At 38.8% G+C, this 23,981-nt stretch overlaps 1 pseudogene; it reads left to right on the forward strand.

Annotated features, from left to right (window-relative positions):
- Positions 1 to 9,587: 9,587 nt before the first annotated feature.
- Positions 9,588 to 12,350, forward strand: LOC105492195 (protein FAM133B pseudogene; annotated as a pseudogene).
- Positions 12,351 to 23,981: the final 11,631 nt, after the last annotated feature.

Genomic DNA, 23,981 nt, shown 5'->3' on the forward strand with positions numbered 1-23,981 from the left:
GATGGTAACATCTAATTTACCTTGTTTTCATAAGGATTACAAATAATTTAGATGAGTTATGTTATAGATTATGATATAAAAGAGTATGGTAGGCCATAGCTCTCACTGTAACAAGTTGTAGGGGTGGTCGGGCGCGGTGGCTCAAGCCTGTAATCCCAGCACTTTGGGAGGCCGAGACGGGCGGATCACGAGGTCAGGAGATCGAGACCATCCTGGCTAACATGGTGAAACCCCGTCTCTACTGAAAATACAAAAAAAATGTAGCCGGGCGAGGTGGCGTGCGCCTGTAGTCCCAACTACTCGGGAGGCTGAGGCAGGAGAATGGCGTGAACCCGGGAGGCGGAGCTTGCAGTGAGCTGAGATCCGGCCACTGCACTCCAGCCTGGGCGACAGAGCGAGACTCCGTCTCAAAAAAAAAAAAAAAAAAAAAAAAAAGAAAGAAAAAAAGAAAAAGTTTAATGGTGTGAAGAAGTCTGAAAGTCTGGAAGAATTAAATTCCAGATAGAGAAGAACTTTTTCCTCTCTGGTGACATTTGCCGAGTTTGGGATGGGTAAATGATTGTGTCATAAGAAGAGGGTTTCTTCTTCCAAGAGAAAGGAAAATCCAGCAGTTTCTAATAGCGTGAGCGATACATTGGAATCCAGAGGATCTCCCAAAAGCATATCCAGTCCTCCGCACCAATCAGCCTTTACCCAGAAGACTTTTGATGAATGCTGGGCTGTAGGTAAAGTTGGTGTACTCTTGGAAAAGGAGAATCTCCATAGTCTCATAAGAATTATATCCCAAAGTCAAATGGAGCGAACAGCTGTAATAAAAAGCAAACATATTTTATTATCAATATATTGGAAAACAGATGAGAACTGAAACCACCTAAAACTGTAACCCATCCTCATCCCAACTCAATTTCTGATGAGACTTAAGCAATTGGCCTTCAAATATACTGCCTGGTAGAGGCAAAAGTGTGCCCCACCTAGAGGGAAATACATGTATTTCAGTATCTACACATCTTTTTACGTAATGCCCAGCATAAAGTTAAAAAGTAAAAAATAATTTATGCAAAGAAGCCAGTAAATGTGACTTGTAATCAAGAAAATAATAGAAGCAGACCTATAGATGACCTAGAGGTTGGAATTCACAGACATACTAAGATTACTATCATAAATATGGTAAGTAAAATAGAGGAAAAGATGAACAAAATGGATAAAACTATGAAGAATTTAAGCAGATAAGTGGAATTTCCTAAAAGAAGCAAATTAACTTTCTAAAACTCTACAGTATATGAAATTAAGATGTCATGGAATGAGTCAGTGAATTTAAAGACAGCTCAAAATAAATGATTTAAACTGAAGCACATAGAGAATTTTTTTAAAAAAGAAGAGAACAAGACATGGAAGACACTGTCAAATGATCTAATATTAATATATGTGTAATTCGAGTTCTAGAAAAAGAGAAGAAAAATAATGAGAAAGAAAGTCCTGGCAGAGCAATCAGGCAAAATAATAATAACAATAATAAAGGGCATTCAAATTGGAAAAGAGGAAGTCAAACTATCTCTGTTTGCCAACAATATGGCCTTATATGTAAAAATCCCTAATGACTCCTTCAAAAGATTCTGAGATTTGATAAATGAATTCAGTAAAGTCTCAGGTTACAAAATCAATGAACAAAAATCAGTATCACTGCTATACACCAGTGATGATCAAGCTGAGAATCAAATTAAGAACTCAATCCCTTTGACAACAACTACAGAAAAAAGAAAATCAAGAATATATTAGATTGGTCCGAAAGTAATTGCGGTTTTTGCTATTGAACACAATGGTAATACTTAACCTAAGGAGGTGAAAGATCTCTACAAAGAGAACTATAAAACACTGCTGAAAGAAATCACAGATGACACAAACAAATGAAAATATATTCCATGTTCACGGATTAGAATAATCAATACCGTGAAAATGACCATACTGTCCAAAGCAATCTACAGACTCAATGCAATTTTTTGTCAAAATACCAATGTCGTTCTTCACAGAATTAGAAAAAGACAACCCTAAAATTCAGATGGAACCCAAGAAAGAGCCCAAATAGCCAAAGCAATGCTAAGAAAAAGGAACAAACCTGGAGGCATCACATTACCGGACTTTGAATATTACTGCAAGGTATAGGAACCTAAACAGCATGATACTGGTATAAAAGTAGACACATAGACTAATGATACAGAATAGAGAACCCAGAAATAAAGCCAAATACTTACAACCAACTGACCTTCAATAAAACAAACAAAAACATAAATAGGGGAAAGGACACCCTATTCAATAAATGGTGCTGGGAAAATTGGACAGCCACATGTAGAAGAATGAAACTGGATTCCTGTTTTACCATATACAGAAATTAACCTAAGATGTATTAAATATTTCAATCTAAGAACTTAAACCATAAAAATTCTGGAAGAAAATCTAGGAAAAACTGTTCTGGACATTGATGTACACAAATAATTTATGACAAAGAACCCAAAAGCAAATGCAACAAAAACAAAAATAAATAAATGGGACCTAATTAAACTAAAAAGCTTTCTGCACTCCAAAAGAAATAATCATCAGAGTAAACAGATAACGTATAGAATGGGAGAAAATATTTGTAAACCATGCATCCAACAAGGAACTAATATCCAGAATCTACAAGGAACTCAAACAAATCAGCAAGAAAAAAACAAATCATCCCATTTTGAAAGTGGGCAAATGACATGAATAAACATTTCTCAAGAAAAGATATACAAAAGGCCAAAAAAAGAAAAAAAGAAAAAAACCCAACATCATAAGTCACCAGAAAGATGCAAATTAAAACCACAAGGAGATACCACCTTACCCCAGCCAGGGCAGCCATTATTAAAAAGTCAAAAACAATATATGTTGGCATAGATGTGGTGAAAAGTGAGCACTTATATGTTGCTGGTGGAAATGTAAATGAGTACAGCCTCTTTGGAAAACAGTATGGAGATTTCTGAAAGAACTAAAAGTAGATCTACCACAACTGGATATCTAGCCAAAGGAAAAAATATCACTGTATCAAAAAGACATCTGCACATGTATGTTTATCACAGCACAATTCACAGTTGCAAAGATACGGAACCAACCGAAGTGCCCATCAACCAATGAATGGATAAAGAAAATAAGATATATATACCATGGAATACTACTCAGCCATATGAAAGAATAAAATAATGTTTTTTGCAGAAACTTGTATGGAAATGGAGGCCATTATCCTAAGGGAAGCAACTCAGAAATGGAAAAGCACATACCGCATGTTCTCACATATAAGTGGGAGCTAAGCTATGGGTACACAACGGCATGCAAAGTGATATAATGGACACTGGAGACTCAGAAGGGGGAAGGATGGGAGGGGGGTGATGGATGAAAAACTACTTATTGGGATACAATGTACCCTACCTCAGGTGATGAGTACACTAAAATCCCAGGCTTCATCACTATATAATTCATTCATGTAGCCAAAAACACTTGTACCCCCAAAGCTACTAAAATTAAAAAAAATTAAAAATAATAAAAAATAACATTCATCTTCCTTTAGTAGGGCATTGTTTCAATAAATCTTTTTTGATAATAAAAAAGGAAAAGGCAGTATTTGAAAAGACAATGTCTGTGAATTTTCCAAAACTGATGAAAGACGTCACTCACATATTTAAGAAGCTCAGTGAACCCCAAATAGGACAATACAAGGAAAAATTCCTAAGAACATCATAGTTATCTACTTCAAACTAAAAATAAAATAAAATCTTTATAGTGATGGGGAAAAAAAGATATACTCAAAGAAATGATTCTAAGAATGGTGGCAGTCAAAAGATAATTAAATGACATATTTAAAGTGCTGAAAAAAATATAAAAGAAAACTGCCAACCTAGGACTTTTGAGCTAATGAAAATTTTTTTCAGCAACAGTGAAATAAAGATATTTTCAAACAAACTGAAATTGAAGAAATTTATCACCAGTAGATATGCTCTATAAAAATTCTAAAAGAAGTTTCCTGGGCTAAAGGGAAATGTGGAACTTTTTTTTTTTTTTTTTTTTTGAGACGGAGTCTTGCTCTGTAGCCCGGGCTGGAGAGCAGTGGCCGGATCTCAGCTCACTGCAAGCTCCGCCTCCCGGGTTTACGCCATTCTCCTGCCTCAGCCTCCGGAGTAGCTGGGACTACAGGCGCCCGCCACCTCGCCCGGCTAGTTTTTTGTATTTTTAGTAGAGACGGGGTTTCACGGTGTTAGCCAGGATGGTCTCGATCTCCTGACCTCGTGATCCGCCCGTCTCGGCCTCCCAAAGTGCTGGGATTACAGGCTTGAGCCACCGCGCCCGGCCGGAACTTTTTAAAAAGAATGAAAAGCTCCAGGAACAATAAATACATGGGCAAATCTAAAACACTAATTCTTTTTAAACATTCCTTTTAAAACTAAAGTAATAGAAAATTTTGATTGATCCCAAAGACAGCAGGAAAGAAGAAATAAAAATAGAAATAGATCAAAAACAGTTTAATAAGTTTGTAGATTTATACCCAACCATATCAGTAATTGCTTTAAATGTAAACATACTAAATGCTTCAATTAGAAAGTCAGATATTATAAGACTGGACTTTTTAAAAAAGACCCAATATAGATGGTCCCTCACTTACATTCCTTTGACTTACAATTTTTTGACTTTACAATGGTGCAAAAGCAACATGCATTCATTCCTTAGACTTACAATGGGCTTCCTTTCAGATAAACCCACTGTAAACTGACAATATTGTAAATCAAATATGTACTTTCAACTTATGATATTTTTAACTTATGATGTGTTTATCATGGTGTAACCCCATCAAGGAGATTTGTAAGTGCTATTTATAAGAGACCAATCTTTAAATATAAGGTCACCGAAATGTTGAAAGTAAAAGGATGGAATAAGTTCTAGAGATCTATTGTAACAGCATGGTGACTATAGTCAATAATAATATATTCTGTATTTGAACATTGTCAAGAGAGTAGGTCTTAAACATTCTCACACATACACAAAATTATAATTATGTGAGCTGATGGGTATGTTAAGTAGCTTGGTTGTGATAATCATTTCACAATTTATACATATGTCAAGACATCATGTTGAACCCATAAACACATACAATTTTTATTTATAATGTACATCAATAAAACTGATATAAAATAAAGTAAAAGTATGGGTAAAATTGTAACATGCACACACTAACTCTAGGAGTGTGGTGCATTAATATCCAGGGAGACGATGAGTCTCTGAAGTAATAGAGGCCAGTGGCTCTACTTAACCCCCAGAAGCCAAGAGACCACAATTAATATAAGAACTAACAAGACCATGGGAGCAGTCAAGGAGACTTTATGCTCAAGGAGTTGTGAAGATGCTTAATAGTACACACTGTCTCTCAGGGAAAACAGATGGGCAGTCAGCAAGGATGTTGCTCAAGATAAATAATTTTTTTAAAAAAGCAATAATGAAGGAGCAGGAGTATGAGGGCAATCATCCCAATATAAATCACAATTGTTTGCTCAGTTCCCAGAGCTGAGTCAAACTTGCATATTTAGACCCATTGATTAAAGATGTATCCAGGTTCCTAGGAGAAAGGATCCTACAACACCATGAAAGATATATGCCATATGATTCCTCTGGCCTTTCTTCAAAGGGATATACAACCACTTACTCAATGGACTGTACAATGGGGAAAGGACTATTAGACACAGGACCTGAGATGATGATGTTAATACCTGGAGATGTCATCACAGCTCTTCCCTGTTAGAATGAGGGCCTACAGGGAACAGGTAGCAAATGGAGTCCTATCTAAAATCAGATTCTCAATGGAGCCACTGAGTCTGCCCACTCACACAGTGGTCATTTCCCCAGTCTACAAGTGTATAATTGGAAACAATAGATTTCGCAGTTAGAAAAAGCCTTATATTGAAGAGTCGTTGCTCTGTGGAGCAAGAGCAATCACAGTGGGGTAGTTGATATGGAAACCTCTGAAAATTCCCTCTATACCCCTGGCCAAGACAGTGAATCAAAAATAATATTGTGTCCTAGGAGCAATGACAGAGATTAGGATACTATTAAAGACCTAATGAATGCAAGGATAATGACCCCTCTTATATCTCCACGTAAGCAAGCAATCTTACTCCTTCAGAAGCCAGATAGATCCTTGAGACTGACTATAGACTACTGTAGATTTAGCCAAGAAGTACTTGAATCATAGCTGTGGTGCTGGAAGATGTATCATTACTAGATTAATTAAACCTCAGGTACATGGTATGTGCTCATTGACTTGGCACATGCACTGTTTTTCATCTCTAATAGAAAACAAGATGAGAAATCTTTCACATTCACATGGGAGAGACAGTAATATTCTCCTATATGTTTGCCTTTATGTTACGCGAATTCTCCTGCCCTTGTTCACAATACGGTAGTCCCACCTTATCTGCGGTTTTACTTTCCACAATTTCGGTTATCCATGATCAACCATGCTATGAATGTATTACATGGAAAGTTCAGGAAATAAACAATCCAAGCTGAGAGCTGTGACTGCCGACAGGGTTTCCAGATGGCTCACTCTTTGGGTTGGGGGACTGGGTCTGGGATGGATACTTTCCTCATCAGCAAGATACAGGAAGAGTGCCCAGACCGGATCAAGAGCACGTTTAGTGTGGTGCCCTCACCCAACGTTTTAAACTGCATGCCATTCTGAGTAGCGGAATGAAATCTCAAGCTGTTCTGCTCTAGCCCACCCTGGACATGACTCCTCCCTTTGTCCAGCATCTCTCTGCTGTGTACACTACCCACCCATTAGTCACTTAGCAACCATCTCTGTTATCAGACCGACTGTTACAGTATCACAGTGCTTCCTCAAATAACCCTTATTTCACTTAATAATGGCCTCATAATGCAAGAGTAGTGATGCTGGCAATTCGATATGCCAAAGAAAAGCTGTAAATTACTTCCTTTAAGTTGAAACTAAAAGTTCTCATATGCTGTGGTTGTTAAGATCTATGGTTAGACACCGGGTGCGGTGGCTCACGCCTGTAATCCCAGCACTTTGGGAGGCCAAGGCGGGCGGATAACAAGGTCAGGAGATCGAGACCATCCTGGATAACACGGTGAAACCCCATCTCTACTAAAAATACAAAAAATTAGCTGGGCATGGTGGTGGGCGCCCATAGTCCCAGCTACTCTGGAGGCTGAGGCAGGAGAATCGCAAGAACCCGGGAGGCAGAGCTTGCAGTGAGCCGAGATAGCGCCACCGCACTCCAGCCTGGGTGACAGAGCAAGACTCCGTCTCAAAAAAAAAAAAAAAAAAAAAAAGATCTATGGTTAGAATGAATCTTCTATCTGTTAAATTGAGAAGCAAAAAGAAACTCATGCATAGTATGTATGCGGTTCAGTACAATCCACAGTTTCAGGTACACACTGAGAATCTTGGAACATATTTCCCATGGATAATAAGGGACTACTATATGGTCCAAAAAGGTCTGGACCACCTGGGCATCCCATAGAATATCACACTCATCCACTACATCATGACATCGTATGCTTTGGACAGGTCAAGCAGGAGGTAGCTAGTATACTGGTGGCCTTGGTAAGACATTCTGTGTTGTTTTTACTTATAACATTTATGATATCAGTGTGTAGGGTCTTTCCCTTAACCAAAAAATTCTGCCACTCTCCAATCCTCTGACACCAATTGAGTGTCCTATGATTCAATTCAATTCTGGCACTAAGTATCTGGGATTAGAGTTGGGCTCCACAGATTTAAGGACACAGTCCCACAAGGCTGCTCTTACTTTAGACTCCAGTTGTAAGTATTGGGTCTCCAGTGAACACATACTTCTGTCTGACGTGGCTACAAAATGGGGCTCCCACAATCCCCACCTCAGGTTTGATAATTTGCTACAAGGCCTCAGAGAACTTAGGAAACCAGTTTACTTACTGCTTTACTATTAAGGATACAATTTAGCAACAGCCAAATGGAAGAGATGTAAAGGGCAAGGTATGAGAGAAGGAATGTAGAGCTTCCATGCCCTCTCTGGGAGGACCACTATCCCAGCACCTCGATGTGTTCATCAACCCGGAAGCTCTCTGAATCCCATCATTTAGGGGTTATTATGGAGGTTCAATTATGTAGGCATGATTGATTAAACCATTGGTCATTGGTGATTAAACTCCATCTCTAGTGTCTTTCTCCTCCCTGGAAGTTCAGAGGTGAAGCTGAAAATTTCAACCTACTAACTACAATGGTTGACTCCTCTGGCAACTAGCTCCCCTCCTGAAGCTATTCAGGAGCCTACCAAGAGTCACTTTGCTAGCATAAACTCAGGTATGTTTGAAAGATATTTGTTACAAATACCAAAAGATGATTCTATTATCCCTATCACTCAGGAAATTCCAAGAATTTTAGAAGATCTGTCAGAAACCAGGGACAAGGGTCAAATCTATATATTTTATTATCACCAACATGTCTTCCAAGAGATGGGAGATAAAACCTGTGAAGATTCATGACTAGCTACTTCAGTGAAGTTTTGGGGAGTCCAGTAGGTGAGTGGTGTGTAGGGTTAGCTCTTCCAAACTAAAGACAAATTGCTGTATCTTGCATCTCCATCTCCTACCACAAAGAAGGAAAGGACACCACTTGTCAGCTTCCTTAAGCTCTGGTGGTAATACATTTCATGCGTGGTAATATTTCTACAGCCCACATATCAGGTGACATGGGAAGCTTCCAGCTTTGAGTGAGGCCTTGAGCAGAAAAAGGTATCAAAGCAGGACCAGGCCACTGTGCAATCAGCCCTGTCACTTGGTCTATATAATTCAACAGACCCCATGCTAAGAGGTGTCATGTGGTGGGAAAACATGTAGTAAAGAGTGTTTGGCAAGCTCAAGTGAAAGAATCACAACTCAGATCCCTGAGATTGTGGAGTAAAACCATGCCATCAACAGCAAAGTATGTGCCCTTAAAAACAGCTCTTATTTTTGGTGTGTTTGGGTCCAGAAGTGATGGAACAATTGACCATGAGAGACCAAGTGACCATCTGGAAATGCTTATGCACTGAATTCTGTAGGATCCACTAAACCATAAAACCACATGATGCTTACTCATGCCTTCCAGTCCTGCTTGTAGCAGTCCATTGTAAGGGAGTGCTGATATATGTGGGATTAAACCTGAACAGGGCTGGAAGGCATGAGTAAGTTTCATGACTAGGGAACCAAGACCCCATATCACCAAGCACAGCTGTACCAATCAGTGCCCCCAACCCTTGCACTTATGAACATATTTGGGCAGGAATGAGGGAGTGTGGGCCAGAGGGGTCCTGTATGACCAGATGAAAGAAAGAAAGAAGCCAAAGCTTGGTTTATGGATGGATTGGCTCAGTATGTGGATGAATACCAAAAAATAGAAAGTGGCTTCATTACAACCACATTCAGGGAAAGAGAGTAAAGAAGAAATCTTCCCACTAGTAGACCTATGAGCAGTATAACTGGTCATCCACTTTGGATCGAAGGAGAAATGACCCAAGGCAAAAATATATATAAATTCCGAGGAAATGGCCAATGGCCTAGTTGTGCAGGCAGGGAACTGGAAAGAAAAGGACTGGAAGATCAGAGACAAGGAGTCTAAGGAAAAGGCATGTAGGTAGACTAATGAGTAAACGTATAAAGTGTCAAGACTTGTGTCTTACATGTGGATACCCACAGAAAGTATCTACCATGGAAAAAGCCCTGAACAACCAAGTAAAATGAAATGACTCAGCCTTTTGACATTAGCTAGTCTCTGTTATTGGTTACCCGGAGCAGGCACGATGGACATATGAACAGGGTGGACATGGTGGCAGAAATGGAGGCTATGTGTGAGCCTGACAGCATGAACCTCACTTACCAATGCCTGTCTACCTACTATTACCTCTGAACATCCAACAGAGATAAACATTGAATCTTCAATATGGCATATTCCTTGAGGGAATCAACCAGCCACTTAGTAGCAAGTTGACCACATGGAACCCTTCCATCCTGGAAAGACCAGACAGCCATTCATCCTCACAGGGACAGGTACCTGTCCTAGGCACGTGTTTTCCTTTCCTGCCTGCCCTTAGCGGGCAACTTTACCAAGGGCTTATGAAGTACCTCATCCACAGACCTGGAAACCCACACAACAAAGCATCCAACCAGGAGACCTACTTCACCATGAAGGCAGTGTGAAAGTGGGCCCGTGACCCTGGGAAAGACAGATCACATACTGCACCATCCCGAGGTGGCCAGCTTCATAGAATGCTGGAACAGCCTACTCCAGCTAGGTAACAAAAGTTCTTTGTCATTTTTATCATTCAAATGCCATATTTCACCATGGGGATGCAAGAAGTGGAAAATCCTGATGTGCAGAGAGAAGTGAATGAAGTAATTACATAGAGGGAAGCAGAAGCAACAGACTGAGAGAGACTGAGTACCCACAGATCTCAGATGTCCAGGTAGCCACAGCCCACGAGACACCTCTGTTTTCTTTTTCTTTCTTTTTTTTCTTTCTTTAAGTTCTGGGATACATGTGCAGAACGTGCAGGTTTGTTACGTAGGCATAATGTGCCATGGTGGTTTGCTGTACCCATCAACCTGTCATCTAGGTTTTAAGCCCCACATGCATTAGGTAGTTGTCCTAATGCTCTCCCTCCCCTTGCCCCCCACCCCCCAAAAGGCCCCAGACACCTCTGTTTTCTAACAATTAATCTACCCCTCTCTTTCATAAGCAAGCTTGATTTGGTTCCTATTATCTGCAACTAAAAGATCTTATCTAATACAATCAATTTCAAAGAGGCAAACTTCTGCCTTCACCTGGTGAACTTTCCAATAAATAATACAGTTGTCCCAAAATGGAAAATGCTTCTCTTATCATTTTGAAGTTTAGACAGCCCTTCATCACTGTGTAGAAGAAAATCTGTCTATTATAAATAGTTGAACTACATAAACTGAAGGTCTCTTGCCAGTTTGAGATCCTCTGACAAATATCAGGAAAGGCATGATATGGAAAATAGAATAGTTTCACTCTTTTGGGAAATAAAAAATAATGAGTCTCCAAGTGCTCGATAACATTCCAAGAGAGGATGTGTGCGAATGTATTACATTGCGGGGGAAAACTGACAGATTCTAGATTTAGCATTTTTTTAGAAAACTAGAACCAAAGTTTACAATGTTTTCTCTTTTATTAAATTAACACACACAAAAAGCCTAGAAGCTCAGTATTTGGGATGCATAAAATATAAAAATAAAATAATAAATGAAGTGGCTTTTAAATGTATGTTTTTATTTACTGGCTGAAATGAAAATTGAAAAAGATCGCACAAAATTGTTTAGCAAAATGCTCTAGTATGCTTTCTCTTGATATCACTGCCAACAATGCCCTCTAGTGGTAAACCAAGTAGGCACTGAATAATGTAGGAAAAAATGAAACAAGCCTGCTAACCACATTGGTAACATTCTCATGAAAATATGAACTTTTAGTGCAGAAGGACCTGCGGCAGGCCCACTTCAGCTGCCTCCCCAGCCAGGTTTCCCTTGGTGGGTGACTGTGTCCCTTGATGAGTGACTGTACGCTCACTCAGGCACCAAGGGGAAGCAGGACCATCGGGTAGCCTACGTGAATCCAACAGCAATGGCCAGATCAAGGGGTCCAATCCAGTCTTAAGGGCCAGCAATCCAGGATTATCTCAGTCATCCAAGGCCTATCTGGGAAGAAGTGCAAGAGCAACTAGAAAAGAAAAAGGCGTCAAGGCTTTGGGTGAATTTGAAGAAAAAACTAGAAAAACACAGGAAGAAATTAAGTGAAAGTGAGAGCTTATCCAAAAAAAAGAGAAAGAAAAGAAAAAGAAGAAGAAATCTGGTAGGTATTCATCGTCTTCATCATGCTCTGATTCTTCCAGCAGTTCTTCTGATTCTGAGGATGAGGATAAGAAACAAGGAAAAGGGAGAAAGAAAAAGAACCATTCACATAAATCTTCTGAAAGCTCCATGTCAGAAACTGAATCAGACAGTAAGGATAGAAAGACAATAAGGATAAAAGACTTCTTTTTAAAGAAAAAGAAGGACCCAACTGAGAAAGAAAAAGGCTATGAAAGGACTCAGCAAAAAGAAACCCATATTCTGAAGATAAATCTTTATCACATGAGTCCTTGTCAGGATCAGAGTATATTGAGGAGATACGAGCAAAAAAGAAGAAAAGCAGTGAAGAATAAGAAAAAACAACACAAACAAGGAAAAAGGAGCATAAGAAGCACAGTAAGAAGAGAAAGACGGCTGCTAGTTCAAGTCCTGACTCATCATAACATTAAGAAAATCCAGGATTCCCTTATAGAGAAAGTACAACATCTAAGGAAATTTCAACTGTGAAAATTACAACATATTTACTATAATGCATGAATTTTCTTGTTTTTAGAATTATCCTTTGACTGGCCGGGAGCGCAGTGGCTCACGCCCGTAATCCCAGCACTTTGGGAGGCCAAGGCAGGTGGATCACCTGAGGTCAGAAGTTTGAGACCAGCCTGGCTAACATGGTAAAACCCCGTCGCCACTAAAAATACAAAAATTAGCTGGGCGTGGTGGCTCGTGCCTGTAATCCCAGCTACTCGGGAGGCTGAGGCAGAAAAATCACTTGAACCCAGGAGGCAGTGAGCCGAGATGGTGCCACTGCACTCCAGACTGGACAGCAGAGTGAGACTCCATCTCAAAAAAAAAAAAAAAAAGAATTATCCCTGGACTGCTCAGTAGCCATTCAGATGCTGCTGTGTGCAAGGGCCATAAATGTTGCCTGCTGCTTGAGCATCTATTATTTTCTCTTCCAGTGCTTGATAACTCTGGGAGATAATACACTGCAGTAGCACTAGTGGTTATGATATTTGGGAATAAAATTAATATTTTTGGCTAGAAATGTACAATGATAAATCAACAGAAATCCAACCTGAATACATCTTTAAGAGGGAATCAGAAATGGCCAGATGTTAAAAATTTTAAAGTGGTTAACATTTTTGAAGTAAGGATTACATTGATATTTCAAAATCCATACCCTGTAGATAAGTATGTTTTAAATTTTTCCCCGTGTAGACTTTTATTTACCTGGAAAAGGTGCTTTTTAGGATGGAGGGAGGAGGTGGTTTGCTATCTCTTTAGCTAGCAGAACCACATGCCCTTGATCCTCACACATCCTGTATCTGAGGAAAGAGTAACCAGGCTTTATGGAGAGGTCAGAGCTGGGTGCCAGGAGTCCTGCCCTTTACTGAGCTTAGGGACGTAATCGGATTCTGTCACACTCTTCTTTGAATGAACCAGAGAAACAGCCCTTTGCAGCATGAGAAAGTCCCAAAACCCCTGGGATTTACCTCCACTTCAATAATACTGAATATTTTTTGGCATTAGAATATGCTACGTCATATGAATTAATTTTGATGACACTTTGGCTTTGGAGAGAAATCGTTTCAAATAGACACTGGTACACTGGTACTTTTTGAACTTGAAAACTAAATATTCTAAAATGCATGTTTTATACTGTAAAGTTTTAATTCGTCAGGAAAATTCCATTAACCAGTGATAGTTCCTTTGTTTTTTGTATGAACTTTGTTTAGGCTGCAATGTCTAGCTTTTGTTAACTCCTTTCTCTTGCTGTCTTAAGTTCACTACTGTGTTTAATGGCACACTTACCAAGATATTGAGCCTATAAAAAGCAGGGTTTTGATTTAAAAAAAAAAACACAGCTTCATATTGAGGCTGAGACTTACCACAAACAAGTTGAGTAGCAAGCGTGGTATGCTGTGTCTTGTTACATAAAGCTATCGCCAGAATCTTAGCAAATATACTGTCTTAAAAGTTAAAAACCAAACAGAAAAAAGAAAATATGAACTTTTACACTTCCAGTTGGCAACTGAATGTTATATTTGGCAATAAAATGAACCTTTACAAGGTACTGCAGCATATACCTTAAAGCACAAGCACGTCAAAGCCAATTTTCCCTGCGGTTTTCCTGAACGTATGCCAAACAGCACAGGAGAAGAGCCATCTGTAAGGTCTCTTGGGGGCATTTTGGGGTCACAACTTCCACTGGTATCTTAAAATTAATTAAAATCTGCTTTTATGGAGGATGACATCATTCACCAAAAAAACTGCTTTTAAACTCGATTACCTTCAAGAATTATAGCATCAGGCACCAACAACGTCTTGTTCCCACTTTCAAGATTTGATCTGAATTCTGAACTCATCAACCAGATAAAATCCCTTTGCTTCAGAATTCTTCAAACCGCAGCTCTCAACTGGTGGGGCAAGCCGGCCAAAACAAGTTACAGTTATAGGAATAACATTTCTCTAAGCGTGGCTCAGCAAAGAGCTTCCCAGAGGAACTGCAGGTGAAGTAAAAGAAAGGAGGCAACTTACACAGCTTATTCCCCTCTAATTCAAACTGGCTCTAGTGCTCTTATGTAAATCTGGCTTAAGATGTCTTTGTCTTTGCAAATTGTTCTCCTTTCTCTCCCCTCCAAGCCTCCTTCCTTCATACTTTCTAATCGTTCTCTCTTGCCTTCAGTAACTGACTGAATATGTGTGTGGTATGGAGAGGCACTTAGAACCTCTTATGACAACTGTATCTGTATGAGAATATTTGCTCTGGATGACTTTGTGTAAAGTATTAACTTACTAGCCTGTTCCAGGAATTCTTTTATTTAAACAGAAAGAAACACATCCTCAGAGAACTATGCTGTAAGTTGACAAGGACTGTTAATATTAATATTAATTCCTTTAGGAAGACAGAATGACCACATTCTGTGAATGCGAAATGTTTCCTAGTTTTGCATTGGTGAAAAGGAATTCATAGACTAAATAATAACTCTTGCCTGTATCAACCTTAAACAAAGACTCATGAGGCAACCTGAACTTCAATATCATTTTCTCCATTGCCATTTCTGCTGTACCGGAAACAGTCTTTGGAATTAGGTGGCTGGCCTAGGTGTAAATCCCACCATTGCCAGACTTAGCTGTGCTGTTGAGCAAGTCATTTACACAAGCTAATTAAGGAGCTGTTTGGAGACTCACAGAGCAATTATCTGACAATTTTACCTACACCTAGCACTAGGCCAAGTGAAAACACAAAGATGTGTAGGTGCCAAGACGGCAGGAAATACTACTGTGTTTCCCAAGTATACTATATAGAATGATCCCTAACTTATTTGATCCTGGAGCCCTTTTTTCTCAGAGCAGGGTAAAAAAAATACTCTTTAGAAAATGCTAATACAGGATGTTCTCTGGAAGTTTTCAAATTGAAATTATATCCCTTACATTTCTTCAGTCCCACTAGCCTCATTTATATTTTATTTTATTTTGAGATAGGATCTCATCGTGTTGCCTAGGCTGAAGTGCAGTGGCACAATCACAGTTCACTGTAACCTCGACCTCCCAGGCTGAAGTGATCCTCCCACCTCAGCCTCCTGAGCAGCTGGGACTACAGATGCAGGCCACTATGCTTGGTTCATTTTTTATTATTTTTTTGTAGAGATAGGGTCTTGCTATATTGCCCAGACTGGTCTTGAACTCCTGGCCTCAAGCGATCCTCCTACCTTGGCTTCCCAAAGTGCTGGGGTTACAGGCATGAACCACCACACTCAGATACACTAGCCTCATTTCAAATGCTCAGTAGCCACACGTGGCAATGGCTACCATATTGGACAGCGCTGAATTGAACATCCCATCAAAGCAGAGAGGTCGTCTATTGGACAGCACTAGTCTAGAGTTCTCCTCATAACAATGTAATTATATTCAAACTCTAGCCCTTAAGAAACTCACAAAAATAGTAACTTTAGAGTAGAGAAAACCGCAAAGCAGCAGCTTAGCCAAGTATCAAAGATAACATTTCTGGTAATAGGACAAACAGACATTATGTACCTCCTGTTATGCCATCCTAGGAAGAACACAACATCTCATGTGTGATATTTCTGCCAAAAACACATAACCTGAATCTAATCATTAGAAAACATCAAACACAAGTGGAAGGATATTCTACAAAATAACTGGCCTGTACTCTTTATAATGTCAAGATCGCCGGGCGCAGTGGCTCATGCCTGTAATCCCACCACTTTGGGAGGCCGAGGCTGGCAGATTGCCTGAGCTCAGGAGTTTGAGACCAGCCTGGAAAACATGGTGAAACCCCGTCTCTACTAAAAATACAAAAATTAGCTGGACGTAGTGATGTGTGCCTGTAATCCCAGCTACTTTGGAGGGTGAGACAGGGGAATCGCTTGAACCCAGGAGGCAGAGGTTGCAGTGAGCCGAGATGGTGCCACTGCACTCCAGCCTGGGCAACAGAGCAAGACTCTGTCTCAAAATAAATAAATTAATTAATTAAAAGAAAATAAAACGTCAAGATCATAAAAGACAAAGAAAGGCTAAGAAACTGTACCAGATTAAAGGAGACTAAAGAGACATGGTAACTCAATGTAATTCATGATCCTTAATTAGATCTTGACCAGGGAAAGAATAACCGTAAAAGAAAGCACTGGAACGATTGATCAAATGGACTGTGGGTTATATAATAGTATTATTAAAATGTTCATTTTCTTGATTTTGATCATTGTGGTGTGGTCATGTAAGAGAAAGTCCTTCATCTTAGGAAATATACACTGAAGTATTTAAAAATAAAGGAGCACTCTCTGGGTTCCAATCAAGATGGAGATAGCATACCCCACCCTGTCTCTCCTCCTGAATGTAACGGGAAACCTTGGAAAGGATGTATCATGTAAACCATCTGAGGACTTTGAAAAAGAGAATGGTAGAAAGCAGGTTAGGAAAGGCAAACTGAGCTCTAAGAGCTACTAAAGTAAGGGGTGAGTCCTCCTTTTTTAAATCTGATTTCTCCCAGCCTGGACTCAAAGGCAACCTGAAACCCAAAAGTACGTACAAGGTGCAGACAAAAATTGTTCTAAGAGGCATTCTCTCTTTCTTGTCTGAGGAGCAGGAAAAGGGTCTCCTATGGGTTAGAGGTAGTAGAAGAAATGTTCTGGGGTTTTATTTCCTCTCTTGTCCCAGCTCCTAGGCAATCCCACTCTGGCATAGAAGCAGCAATAGCTGGACCAATGCTTAAAAATGAGAGAGGGGTATCCTTCTGTCTGACCAGAGGAAGCATGGATCCAAGGGTGTGAGACACATCAGTCCTGTTACTTATTTCGGTCTGTCCTCTCACCACTTGGTCCCTGAGGCAGACACAGTTGTGGAAAGTGTATAACAGACCAGGGAAACTAAGGCAGTGGCTAATACGGAATACCAGGAAGATGTTACCTGGAAGCAGGAAAGATCTCCCTGGGGAAATCTTGGAAAGAAAGAAGCTCTAGAAAGTGATATGGGATCCAAGATGCATGAATCACTGGACCCATGTTTTAGCTGTGCCTTTAGATCTGACCCTAAATAGCAGGCAAAAGACAATGAGAACTGATATACAGGGTGGACCACTGCCCAAGTCCCAGAATAGCCACTGAATGTCACACACACACACACACAGGACGGATATAAGTAGCACTGCAAAGCCTTTGAACCTTGAACTGACATTGGAACCAGAGCCAACAGAAGGTGGGATAGGAATTTACAACCTAAACTTAAATTTGTCAGTTTCCTGGTAAAACAAGCAAAATGCCCTATAGGATTTAACAAAACCCAGAGTCCCAAAATATCATATTCAAAATGTCCAGAATCAAATCCATAATTATTCAACATATGAAGAACCAGGAAAATCTTCACATCTCTTAGGGAAAAAGATAATCAACAGCCTTGAACATAGATGTTAAAATTAGACAAAGGCTTCCCGGTTATTAAAATCATTCTCCAATAAGTGTGAACACTCTTGAAACAAATGTAAAGACAGAAATTCTCAGAAGAGAAATAGGAAATATAAAAAAGAAGCAAAAGAAAATTTTAGAACTGAAAAAAATATAATAGCTGAAATTGAAAATTTACTGGATTGGGTGACTAAATGAACTTGAAGATAGATCAGTAAAATTACCCAATCTGTACTATAGAGATAAAAAAGATTTTTAAAACATGAGCAGAGCCTAATACATCTGTGTGACAATACCAAAAGATTTAACATTTGTGTTACTGGAATTTCAAAAGAAAAAGAGATTCATGCAGAAAGATACTTGAAGAAATAAAGGACTAAAATATTCCCCAATATTGCAAAAGATATAAACTTGCAGATTAAAAAGGTTTAGTAAACCCCAAACAGAACAAATTTGAAGAAATACACACCCAGATAATATAATCAAACTACTGAAAACTAAAGACAAAAGAAAATACCTTGAAAACAGCCAGAGAAAAATGATATGATGTTTTTGTTTTTGTTTTTGTTTTTTTGAGACAGAGTCTCTGTGACCAGGCTGGAGTGCAGTGGTGCAATCTTGGCTCACTGCAACCTCCGCCTCCCGGGTTCAAGTGATTCTCCTGCCTCAGCCTCCCTGGTAGCTGGGACTACGGGCGCACCACCACACCCAGCTAATTTTTTGTATTTTTAGTAGAGACTGGGTTTCACCATGTTGGCCATGATGGCCTCGATCTCTTGACCCTGTGATCTGCCCTCCTCAGCCTCCCAAAGTGCTGAGATTACAGGTGTGAGCCAACACCCCTGAGTGGCAATGATGATTTTTACATGACTTCATATTTCTCATCAGAAACCATGAAAACCAGTAAGCAGTGAAACATTTTTTAAATGCTGAAATAAAATAGCTTTTAACTGAGAATTCTATATCCAGTTAAAATATCCTTCAGGAATGCAGGCAAAATGAAGACATTCTCAGAAAAAGGAAGACTGAGAGAATACATCATTAGCAGATCTGCCCCCCCCCCAAAAAAATGCCAGATAAAGTTTTTCAGATAGAAGAGAAATAATAAGAGTGGAAAAGCTTATGAATAAATCAAAGAAGACCTAAATAAATGGAGTGGCAAACTATGTTCATGGACTAGAAGATTCTGTATAATTACCTTGTCATTTCTCTTCAAATTCATCTGTAGATTCAATGCAATTCCAGTTAAATCCCAGAATAATTTTTTTTTTTGTAGATGTAAACAAGCTGATTCTAAAATTTACATAGAAAAGTAAAGGAGCTGGAATAGTCAGAAAATTTTTTTAAGTAAGAATAAAGTTAGAGGATTCACAGTAGACAATTTTAACACTTATTATAAAGCTACAATAGTAAATGCAGTATGGTATTGCCAAAGTGGTAGACACACAGATCAATGGAAGAGAATTTTAAAATCCAAAAATAGATTCATGCAAATATGGCCAACTGATTTTGAACAAAAGTAGAACAGCAATTCAATGGAGAAAGGATAGCTTTTTTAGCAAGCGGTTTTAAAACAATTGAACATTCAGATGCAAAAAAAAAAAAAAAAAAGTATCTCAACCTAAACCTTGCACTTTATATAAAAATTACTCAAAGCAGCTCATAGGCCCAAAGTTGAAACATAAAATTATCAAATTTTTAGAAGACAAATAAAACCTTCATAAACTTGCATAAAGCAAAGCTTTCTTAAATATGACACCGTAAGAACAATACATAAAAGAAAAAATCAATAAAGTGGATATCATTAATAACTTTAACTATGATACAGTATTTGTAAATCACACATCTAACAAAGGACCTCAATACTGAAAAAAAAAACTCTTGATAATCAACAATGAGAAAATGAACACCCAATTTAAAAATAAGGAAAAGGGTTGAAATAAATTTAAATATACACTTACCATATGACCCAGCAACCCCATTCATAGGTATTTACACTAGAAAAATTTAATATTTATAAATTTATAAATTTAAATATACACTTACCATATGACCCAGTAACCCCACTCATAGGTATTTACACTAGAAAAATGCAAATTTATGTTCACATAAAAACCTGTACATGAATGTTTATAGCAACTCTATTCATAATTGCTTGAAAATTGAAATGGTAATTTTAATGTTTATCAATGAGTGAATAAGCAAACCTATGACACATCTATATAATGCAATATTGCTCAGCAGCATTATAAACAATGAATGATTTATACACAGAACATGAATAAATCTCAAAAGCGTGATACTGAGTGAAAGAAGACAATCTTAAAAGTTTACATTCTGCATGATTGTATTTCTATGATATTCTGGAAAAGACAAAACTATGGAGAAGGATAAGAGATCAGTGATGACCAGGGTTTAAGAGCAGGGGTAGGGTTTGACTATAGAAGGGCAGCATGAGGAAGGGTTTTATGGTAATGGAACTGTTTGGTATCCTGGCTGTGGTGATGGTTACATGGCTCTATCTGTGTGCTAAAAATACACCAAAAACAGACAGTCAATTTTACACTAAGTAAATTTTTTAAAATTTAATAACAATAATGTTTTAAGTAAAAGAGTAAAGGAGTGTGATGACTACAATTTTTTCCTGAATGGTTTAGAAAAATATGTATGTATGTAGGTAGGTAGGTAGGTAGGTAGGTAGGTAGGTAGGTAGGTAGATGGATATAGTGGATAGATAGAATGAAATCACAAATGGAGAAAATGTATACAATTGGTAAACCTAGGTAAAGGGTGTAAAGAAATTCCTTGTACCATTGTTATAACTTTTCCGAAAGTTTGAAATTATATCAAAACAAAAAGTTACCACAGAAGTGCATTTTTTGTTTGTTTGTTTGTTTGTTTGTTTGACAGAGTCTCACTCTGTCACCCAGGCTAGAGTGCAATGGCGCGATCTTGGCTCACTGCAACCTCCACCTCCTGGGTTTAAGGGATTCTCCTGTCTCAGCCTTCGGAGTAGCTAGGATTACAGGCGCGTGCCACCATGCCCAGCTAATTTTTGTATTTTTAGTAGAAACAGGGTTTCACCATGTTGGTCAGGCTGGTCTCCAACTCCTAACTTCAAATGATCCACCCTCCTCGGCCTCCCAAAGTGCTAGGATTACAAGCATGAGCCACTAGGCCCAGCCAGAAGTGCATTTTTTTTTTTTTTTTTTTTTTTTTTTGCTTTCCACTTTTTAATTATTATTTCCTTTTTATTTATTTTTTATTATTACACTTTAAGTTCTAGGGTTCATGTTCACAATGTGCAGGTTTGTTACATACGTATACATGTGCCATGTTGGTGTGCTGCACCCATTAACTCATCATTTACATTAGGTATATCTCCTAATGCTATCCCTCCTCCTCCCCCCAACCCATGACAGACCCCAGTGTGGGATGTTCTCCACCCTGTGTCCAAGTGTTCTCATTATTTAATTCCCACCTATGAGTGAGAACATGCGGTGTTTGGTTTTCTGTCCTTGCGATCCTTTGCTGAGAATGATGGTTTCCAGCTTCATCAATGTCCCTACAAAGGACATGAACTTATCCTTTTTTATGGCTGCATAGTATTCCATGGTGTATATGTGCCACATTTTCTTAATCCAGTCTGTCATTGATGGACATTTGGGTTGATTCCAAGTCTTTGCTATTGTGAACAGTGCCGCAATAAACATATGTGTGCATGTGTCTTTATAGCAGCATGATTTATAATCCTTTGGGTATATACCCAGTAAAGGGATGGCTGGATCAAATGGTATTTCTAGTTGTAGATCCTTGAGGAATCGCCATACTGTCTTCCACAATGGTTGAACTAGTTTACAATCCCACCAATAGTGTAAAAGTGTTCCTATTTCTCCACATCCTCTCCAGCACCTGTTGTTTCCTGACTTTTTAATGATTGCCATTCTAACTGGTGTGAGATGGTATCTCATTGTGGTTTTGGTTTGCATTTCTCTGATGTCTAGTGATGATGAGCATTTTTTCATGTGTCTGTTGGCTACATAAATGTCTTCTTTTGAGAAGTAACCTTCTTTTGTTCATAACCTTCGCCCACTTTTTGATGGGGTTGTTTTTTTCTTGTAAATTTGTTTGAGTTCTCTGTAGATTTTGGATATTAGTCCTTTGTCCTTTGTCAGATGAGTAGATTGCAAAAATGTTCTCCCCTTCTGTAGGTTGCCTGTTCACTCTGATGAGAGTTTATTTTGCTGTGCAGAAGCTCTTTAGTTTAATTAGATCCCATTTGTCAATTTTGGCTTTCGTTGCCATTGCTTTTGGTGTTTTAGTCATGAAGTCCCTGCCCATGCCTATGTCCTGAATGGTATTGCCTAGGTTTTCTTCTAGAGTTTTTATGGTTTTAGGTCTAACATTTAAGTCTTTAATCCATCTTGAATTAATTTTTGTATAAGGTGTGAGGAAAGGATCCCGTTTCAGCTTTCTACATATGGCTAGCCAGTTTTCCCAGCACCAGTTATTAAATAGGGAATCCTTTCCCCATTTCTTGTTTTTGTCAGGTTTGTCAAAGATCAAATGGTTGTACATGTGTGGTATTATTTCTGAGACCTCTGTTCTGTTCCATTGGTCTATATCTCTGTTTTGGTATCAGTACCATGCTGTTTTGGTTACTGTAGCCTTGTAGTATAGTTTGAAGTCAGGTAGCGTGATGCCTCCAGCTTTGTTCTTTTGGCTTAGGATTGTCTTGGCAATGCAGGCTTTTTTTTGGTTCCATATGAACTTTAAAGTAGTTTTTTTCCAATTCTGTGAAGAAAGTCCTTGCTAGCTTGATGGGGATGGCATTGAATCTATAAATTACCTTGGGCAGTATGGCCATTTTCACGCTATTGATTCTTCCTATCCATGAGCATGGAATATTCTTCCATTTGTTTGTGTCCTCTTTTATTTCAACGAGCAGTGGTTTGTAGTTCTCCTTGAAGAGGTCCTTCACATCCCTGGTAAGTTGGATTCCTAGGTATTTTATTCTCTTTGAAGCAGTTGTGAATGGGAGTTCACTCATGATTTGCCTGTCTGTTCGTCTGTTACTGGTGTATAAGAATGCTTGTGATTTTTGCACATTGATTTTGTATCCTGAGACTTTGCTGAAGTTGCTTATCAACTTAAGGAGATTTTGGGCTGAGACGATGGGGTTTTCTAAATATACAATCATGTGATCTGCAAACTGGAAATATTTTACTTCCTCTTTTCCTAATTGAATACCCTTTATTCTTTCTTCTGCCTGATTGCCCTGGCCAGAACTTCCAACACTATGTTGAATAGGAGCGGTGAGAGAGGGCATCCCTGTCTTGTGCCAGTTTTCAAAAGGAATGCTTCTAGTTTTTGCCCATTCAGTATGATATTGGCTGTGGGTTTGTCATAAATAGCTCTTATTATTTTGAGATACGTTCCATCAATACCAAATTTATTGAGAGTTTTTAGCATGAAGGGCTGTTGAATTTTGTCAAAGGCCTTTTCTGCATCTATTGAGATAATCACATGGTTTTTGTCTTTAGTTCTGTTTATATGCTGGATTATGTTTATTGATTTGCATATATTGAACCAGCCTTGCATCCCAGGGATGAAGCCCACTTGATCATGGTGGATAAGCTTTTTGATGTGCTGCTGGATTCAGTTTGCCACTATTTTATTGAGGATTTTTGCATTGATGTTCATCAGGGATATTGGTCTAAAATTCTCTTTTTTTATTGTGTCTCTGCCAGGCTTTGGTATCAGGATGACGTTGACCTCATAAAATGAATTAGGGAGGATTCCCTCTTTGTTTCAGAAGGAATGGTACCAGCTCCTCCTTGTATCTCTGGTAGATTTCAGCTGTGAATCCGTCTGGTCCTGGACTTTTTTTGATTGGTAGGCTATTAATTATTGCCTCAATTTCAGAGCCTGTTATTGGTCTATTCAGGGATTCAACTTCTTCCTGGTTTAGTCTTGGGAGGGTGTATGTGTCCAGGAATGTATCCATTTCTTCTAGATTTTCTAGTTTATTTGCATAGAGGTGTTTATAGTATTCTCTGATGGTAGCTTGTATTTCTGTGGGGTGGGTGGTGATATCCCCTTTATCATTTTTTATTGCATCTATTTGATTCTTCTCTCTTTTCTTATTTATTA

The sequence above is a fragment of the Macaca nemestrina genome, chromosome 10 (assembly GCF_043159975.1).
Source record: "Macaca nemestrina isolate mMacNem1 chromosome 10, mMacNem.hap1, whole genome shotgun sequence".
In the NCBI taxonomy this organism is placed as follows: Eukaryota; Metazoa; Chordata; class Mammalia; order Primates; family Cercopithecidae; genus Macaca; species Macaca nemestrina.